Here is a 7,924-nt window from a genome sequence, read left to right on the forward strand (position 1 = left end):
CAAGGTTCCACATTAGCAAACAATAAACACAATTTAAATCACAGTTTGCTTTCCCTTCTTTCTTATAGATTGGAAATTGAATATAAGAAAGTCATCTGACATCCTCCGTACATTTTCTAGTTACTTATTTAGAGTGGAAAATATTTTGTATTACATTTGCTGAAATTGTGTGATAACAATAAGTGAAATTTTTTGGGCTGGTAAAATGTCAAATTTGTCATTGACACATTACAGGTAACAGTGTTTATCTGTCAACTGTTGAAATCACATGAGAAGGCCTGATTTCCATTTGGTCTTCAAGCTGTCAGTCTAGTAAAAAGTCTGTAATCTGTGACGGATGTTTATAATTCTTTGGTCCAATGTGTTTTCCTGCTTCACTGACTACAGTGTCCATCACTTAACGACTCCTTTAAAGGGTAACCCTGAATTCAAAACTATTAAATCTAGATCAATAGTTACTCCCATTTGTCAAAGCCTTGTCATGTACAGAAATGAACATTTTCACTTTCAGAGTGTTGCCTTTAACTGCTGACTTGCCTTTACTTGTTAAAGTCCAAAACAGACTTTGATAAATCAGACACGAGAAAGTAGGTTTAGAATAGAGCACAAAATTCACTGTTCCACATTCACTATTATTTGTTTGTTTGTATGTGCTTCAGCTGCAGGCAAACATATTTAATGAGCTTCTTTACATTCTTAGTCATTAGACTTTCTCTTCTGTCTCAGTTTCTGTCTTCACTTCGTTGTAATTAAAAACCTGCGTAACAGGTAATTTTAATTAGGGATGGCTCGATACCACTTTTTCACATCCGATACCGAAATCGATACTGCAGCCTTGAAGATCAGCCGATACGGATATGATTCTTTTTGTCATTCTAAAAGTTGTTAATAATACATGGATGTAATTTGCTTGATACTGACATCTTAAAACACCATGTTTGCTGTACAACAACTTTTCTGGTCCCCTAAAGAAAGAAGGAAAATATGTGACAACAACTGAAGTTATGTATAACTGCTGTGGCTTTATTAAAACTTAAAGCTCACATTGCTTTCAACAACACTGTAAACTCAGCAGACCCAGCTGCACCATTCAAATGTTTGAAATAAAATAAAGGTTTAACTTTGTGCAAATATTGAAATGAAATTAAACAATCCAAGTGTATAAATAGAAAAGTCACATTACAAAAACAGAAAAACAAGGGTAAACATAGACAGTGCAATCTAGTGTAGAATGAACATTATTTCAGTACTAACATTAAATAAAATATTTACAGAAAATGAAACATGTTAGCTGCCTGACCTTGAACTGAAAATACTTAAGCTGCCTTGTCTTGCATCATGAGGGGCAGATTTTTCTTTAGAAAAATTAACATTTCAGTCTTCTCAGCAGTCAGTCTGCTCCTCTTGTCATCAATAATGTTGGAGGCTGTACTAAAGAGCCTCTCGCTCTCCACACTTGCGGAAGGTGCACAAAGTAATTTAGCAGCTGTGACTGCCAAGGAGGGCAGTCTCCCAGGTGTGGGATAAATAATTTCTGTTCTTTTCTATTGTTAATTGGTCCAGTAAAATAACAATAATAAATGCTTTATGTACAAAGTGTTTAGTATAATTAAGTATAGTACTTATGTATAAAGCACTAGACACATATTGGTACCACGTCTTGCATTCTTGGGGGAGTCCAATTTCAAGTAGGGAGATATAAAGTTTTCTCAGTGAACAATTATGTTATTGACACGTGTACAACACTGATGGTGATTAAACCTTGTCCTGACGTTCTCATGAAAGTGAAGCTGAGAGCAGCGTAGGATCTCCCCTGATGCCTGTCACCTAATCATATTTACCACGAAAACATGTCCACAGTTCGCTACTTAATCACATTTAACCCGAAAAACAGTAGAAAACAACAACAAAAAACAGTAAACATACAACAGAAAAGCCGTCAAGTGGCCACAGAGTGAAACATAAGGCGCACGCGTTCACGCGAAGAGGGAGTCTGATTTTTCCAGGGGATCGAAAAATACTACAACAACCCACATTTTCCACCACACAAGGTGGTTAGTCATCCAGCAAAATGAACTCGACAATTTTCTCTGTTATATTTTGGCGTTGGAGCGAGTTTTGTACTCTTCTGTAGTGCTTCCTGCAATGATGGTTGCCGCAGTTCGCTTTTTTTTATTTGCACTCGCCTGTAAAAAGTCCCCGTACCGCTTTCCATGATGCTTCTGCAGATGCTTTATTAAGTTCGTTGTGTTAAAATGTCCGGTTTTGTTGCCACCCCTTGAGACACTCATTTTGCAAATGTTGCACTCAGCTATTTTACTTTTCTCCTCCGTTCGCATATAGTAATTCCACACGGCAGACATGACCACAGCTCTGTAGGCTTCTGTTCACCCTCTGCTCACGTGACGAAAACACAAGCACATGGCAACCATGGCAACAGCTTGTCTGTGTTATGGCATGTCGCGCAAATTGAACTTGAGTATATATCAGACAGATTGGGCTTATGGATCGGATCAAACGAGTTCTAATAAAAAAACTCTGATGCTCAATCCAGTCATTTTGGCCTGGATCGAACTCGATATCGATCCAGCAGTGTGATCTTCTTCACACTGCTATTGTCAATAGCAGTGTGAAGAAAAGGCACAGCTGAAGAGCATTTACATGTTCAGTTCATAGTGGCCTAGTAATGTTGACACAAACTTTAGGTAGCACACAGATGTCTACAGAAGCTTTTGAGGAGGATATAGAGAGATGATGATGTCACACAGACTCTAGTATCTACATATTCTCAGTATGAGCAGTCCCACAACTACAGTGTAGTCACTGACCGGCACTAATTTTGGGCTGCAAATCGACATCCATAGAGGGGTCCATGTGATCTCTTGGGCAGAGGTAGCTGACAGTGATTACTCATGGATGCAGAAAGTATATAGTCTTTTGCCAGTATGCACATGGGCAGTAGGGGAGTCAATGAATGTGCTGATTCATCCAATTTTCCAGCATAATCTAGTGCTTAATGGGTGGTGATAGTGGTCCAGTACAGAAGGTGCTGTGGCTTAGTTGGTCAAAGCACCTGTCTTGTAAACAGGAGATCCTGGTTTCAAATCCCAGCAGTACCTTTTCAAGGAGTTCTATATTGTCAATAGCAATTTGATGAATATTGTGTCCACATCCACAGCATCCACAACACGAAGTCGTACAGATGTTGACAGAGGCTACAGGGACCATGATGGATCCCAACATATGTGCAGATGCGTATCACTGGTCTTATGCTACTCTCATATCTGCATTTACGTGTCAATGCGGGGTGTGGAGGTCTGAGGCATCACAAAACATTGGTCAAACACCTAAACAAGCTGTCATTCAACAAAAACAAGCACAGATGCAGCTACTGCACAGATTATTTCTTGCCTCAAATGCTTTCAGAAATACTTTTCTCTGGATCTCGTGGACACGTACCATAACTGTTAACTGTTACTTCTTCCTGGTGCTGTTGTTTGTTGGTTCAGTTCTTATTGCCTGCAAAACACACAATTCTTTTAGTGTATCTTCACTTTTTAAAGCCCCACCAAGAATTGCATTAGCCCTACCATAAACCAACCAAGAAAGAAATAAAAATGCAAAAAAATAATAATAAAAGCGCCACTGCAGGAATGACATTCAGGCAGGCACCTGCGATGACAGCTGAGCCGTCACTCATCGGGCTCATGAGATGAATGGGGTCCTGTTACGTAGTACGTCCATCAAGTGAGTGCGCTTAAACTTAACCTGGCTCTAATTTGTGTTGGCGGCTTATTGTCACTTGTGACAAAGTTAACGTTAGAAAGCTGGTCAAATATGGATAAATTTTTTTAAATGTCGCCAGACGGAACAACAGACAGCGGTGGCGGGTGAGTTGGATAAAACTACGGAGACACCTGCAAGGGAAGATGACCACTCTGGTCCCGGGTCTCCCATGTTCAATGGTCAGGAGGATGAAGATGAGCAAGACGAAGAGGAGATGGAGCAGGAGGAAGAGGAAAGCGGCTGGCATGACCAGTCACAGCCAACCACTGCAGGCAGTAGTACTGGCCATGAGACTAGTGCTACCACTGATATTAGCCAACGCCCTGGGGATGGACCGCGGCGCCCCATCAGGAAAAGTTACCCTTCAAGGCTAATAGGTAACCAGCAGAGACATTTTAATGCTGCCTGGTTTGACACATACAGCTGGCTTGAATATTCGGTTGAGATGGATGCAAGTTTCTGCTTTGCCTGCCGACATTTTTTGGGTGGTGGGGGGCACCGGTTCCATTCCGAGCTGGCCTTTTATGATGGATATAAAAATTGGAAACACGCAACAGCAGCCTTTAAAAAACATAATGCAAGTGCGGCACACAAGTTCCCTATGGAGGCATGGGCTGAATTTAAACTGGCAACGACAGATGGCTCGAGGTTAGGAAACATGATGGATGCCGGTCGATCAAAAATCATACAGGAAAACAGAGACTACATGAGGGCTGTGATTTTGTCCCTACGTTATACTGCATGCCAAGGCATCACACAAAGAGGTCATCAAGAGGATGAGCAGTCAGAAAATAAGGGCAACTTTGTGGAGCTGCTAAACGTAATTGGTGAATTTAATGAGACAGTAGCAAAGAAACTTAAGGATAATCCCAGAAATGCTAAATACACACATAAAGACATTCAAAACGAGATTATTGATATTATGGCTGACATGGTCAGAAATGAAATAAGTGCAGAAATTCGAGAAGCAGAACATTTCGCTCTAATGGTTGACGAAAGCAAAGATGTCAGTAAAAGTGAACAGATTTCCACCGTTGTGTGGTATTTAAAAGGAGACAAGGTGCTTGAGGAATTCCTGCACTTCACGCATGCAGAGGGACTGGACGCCGACTCTCTCCTGAGAAGCATACAACAGACACTGTCACAATGCAATGTTGACAAAAACATGTGTGTTGGACAGTGTTATGATGGTGCTGCAGTAATGTCGGGCTCCAAAAGTGGCGTTCAGCAGAAATTCAAGAAGGATGTGCCACAAGCACTGTACATTCACTGTCATGCCTACAGATTAAACCTTGTTTTGGTCGACGTGGTTCGCAACGTTGAAGCAGCGGCAGAGTTTTTTGAAACCGTACAAATGTTGTACAATTTTTTCTCCAACTCTGTTGCCCATGATCTGTTCTTCAAAAAACAGAGAGAGATTGGATCAGTGACACAGCCCGTTGAACTTAAGAGCCTATCCGACACACGCTGGGCATGTCAATATGCGGCATTAGTGGCAATAAAAAATCCCTGCCTGCAATACAAGCGACACTTCTGGACATCATGTCTGTTAAGGAAAAATTGTACCAACATACAGAAGGTCACCCTTTGACCCCAATTGAAGACACACAGAAGCACACCAACTGCTCAGACAGACAACTATTTGCTGATATAGCAACAATAACAAGGTTAGATCCTGCCTCTTTTCTCTTTCAGACAGTATAAACCCTCCAAGGACAGAGAGACTCCTCAGATTTGATACTGGTTCTGTCGGCATATGCGGCCCTTGCTGTATCATTTCTCCTGAATTCAGTCAAGCATTTTTCTCTACATCAGTCATCTGTGTCTCCTAAGTGTTTCTGGGTGTTTGTGAGTTCGCCTCCCGGTTTCCTCACCTGAGATCGCAGAAATTCTCTAACAATGTCTCAGCCTATGCGCAGAGGAAAACTGAGGCCAGGGCTGTTAATGGACTTATTGATCAACAGTTTGTCGTGCTTCTCACGGTTTTTGAGGAGCTTTTCCGGGTCACAAAATTCATGTCTGACCAGCTCCAGTCTCCCGGTCTTGAGCTTTCATCCACAATAGACTTATCAGAGTCAGTCATAGCGACATTATCAGACAAATGTACAGAAGAGTCGTGGGTTGACATTCGCGACAAAGCAGCGGACCTGTGCATCAAAGCAGATGTGAGCCAGGACGGGACACGCGAAAAAAAGACAGACACAGCCTCCTCGAATTCTTCAGGAGTTTGTTGTCGAGGCCCCAGTTGAGCCCACACCTGCTCCAACTCCAGATGCGCTGCCCACACATTATTACGCAGCAATTGACAGACTTGTGGGTGAAATGAGAAGACGTTTCTCAGCGAGGCTGGAGGTGTTTTATCTGGAGTCTTGGCACTCAGCCCCAAACATGTGTCTTTCCTGGACAAGAAATATCTGCAGCCTATGACGCAGTTCTACGGAGTGGCTGATCAAAACCTGACAGCAGAGCTACACCAAGTTCAGCGCCTGCTGGAAAGAAAGAGAGCGCAGGGACATGTAGTGAATGACACTGTGGGATTTCTTGCTTTATTATGGCCTTACCGGGATGCTTTTGTGGATTTATACAAACTCATCTGTATTTCACTAACCCTGCCCGTGACCTCTGCTTCCTGTGAACGGAGTTTCTCCTGCCTCCTTTGGATTAAGAACTATCTACGGGACAGGAGTGGTGATACCTGAAACAGCAACTTGGCCCTGTTGTCAATCAATAAACAGAGGACAAAGACTTTGGATGTCCAACGCATCTTTGACAACTTTGCTTCCAGTCACACAAACCGAAGGATTATGAACATCAGCTGGTGAGTTATTGTTTTGTTTACTTTGTGAAGCGTTGTTTCCCTCCTTGGCTGCATAGCCTACTTAATTTGTTGAAGCTGTGATAAAACTCTTGGCTGCTCCGGAATACTGTAAATGGTTTTAGGTCAACTAGAAAATGCGTTCTGTTTATGGGCTGATCTGTGTGTTGAAGTTTGCCTTTTGACCACTCTGATCTTATATTAGTCTCATCGCCTCCTATCTATGCCGTTGAACAACCTGTTGTACTGTTAAGGTAACTAGTGCTGTAACTGTGCCTGCCTAGCTGTGGTTGGAGAGTGTTTTATTAAATAGACATTCACATTGAAATCCTGGCATTTATTTGAGCCCCACCACAATATGGGTTATCCCCACCATAGCTGAACCAGAAAAAATACTCTGGTGCCGCCACTGCTTACAAGTATATTATTAGCACAGATCCAGCCTGAAATGTATCTGTTCAGGACTGATTTATGATTACTTTTGATGTTATTTTTATATCGCTGTGAAATTGATGTAAGACGTCATGCATTTGCTGCAGCTGTCATGACTGAGAGTAATGGAAAGGATGCAGTCAGTGAGGTGGAGGTGGAGATAAGGGTCTGTGAAAGACTTTCTCTGTAAGCCTGATTCCTTTCATATAAATAAAGTTAAATAAAACAAAATAAGCCAACTGATCACGAGATGAAAAATTCATGTGTTGCAGCAGCACAAGGACAGAAATAAGCACACACAAATAGAGAAGTAAAATACTCAGATGTACTGTTACAATATTGCTCAAACGTCTTAATTTTTTTTGGCTTTATTTGACAGGCTAAGTGAGAGAGTGACAGGAAACGGGGGAAAAGTGGGGGGGGAGACATGCAGCAAAGGGCTGCGAGCAGGAATCAAACCCGGGTCGCTGCATGGGAGACCAGCTCCTACGTGGTTCACCCGCTTAACCCATTGAGCTATACGGGCACCAGACGTTTTGATATTTTAAAATAGAAACTGTATTTAGTTCAGTCAAGCAATATAGTGGATTGCATGAAATGGAAAATGGAAAGTGAAACATACCAATATCGTAAAATATAAGACAGAGAATAATAAGACAGAATAGATTTCAAAGAAATAATAATATAACAGAGCAAATGAATTTGGCCTAAATATAGTATGAGTATAGTACAAAGCAGTATGTAGTTTTTCTAACTTGTATAATATGTGTATGTAATATATTTTATATGCATTAGGTGTGCAATATTTAATAAAGAAGAGGGAGTGTGAATCGTGTAAATCAGGTGTGTCATGTGTACATTACAGTTTGGCGACACGCAGAGCTGAAAGGT

At 41.5% G+C, this 7,924-nt stretch overlaps 1 non-coding gene across 1 annotated transcript; it reads left to right on the forward strand.

Annotated features, from left to right (window-relative positions):
* Nucleotides 1-3,045: 3,045 nt before the first annotated feature.
* trnat-ugu (transfer RNA threonine (anticodon UGU)) lies at nt 3,046-3,119 on the forward strand. The gene has a single exon. It is a non-coding gene; the product is annotated as a tRNA-Thr (tRNA).
* Nucleotides 3,120-7,924: the final 4,805 nt, after the last annotated feature.

Source organism: Acanthochromis polyacanthus, chromosome 11 (genome assembly GCF_021347895.1).
Source record: "Acanthochromis polyacanthus isolate Apoly-LR-REF ecotype Palm Island chromosome 11, KAUST_Apoly_ChrSc, whole genome shotgun sequence".
Lineage (NCBI taxonomy): Eukaryota > Metazoa > Chordata > Actinopteri > Pomacentridae > Acanthochromis > Acanthochromis polyacanthus.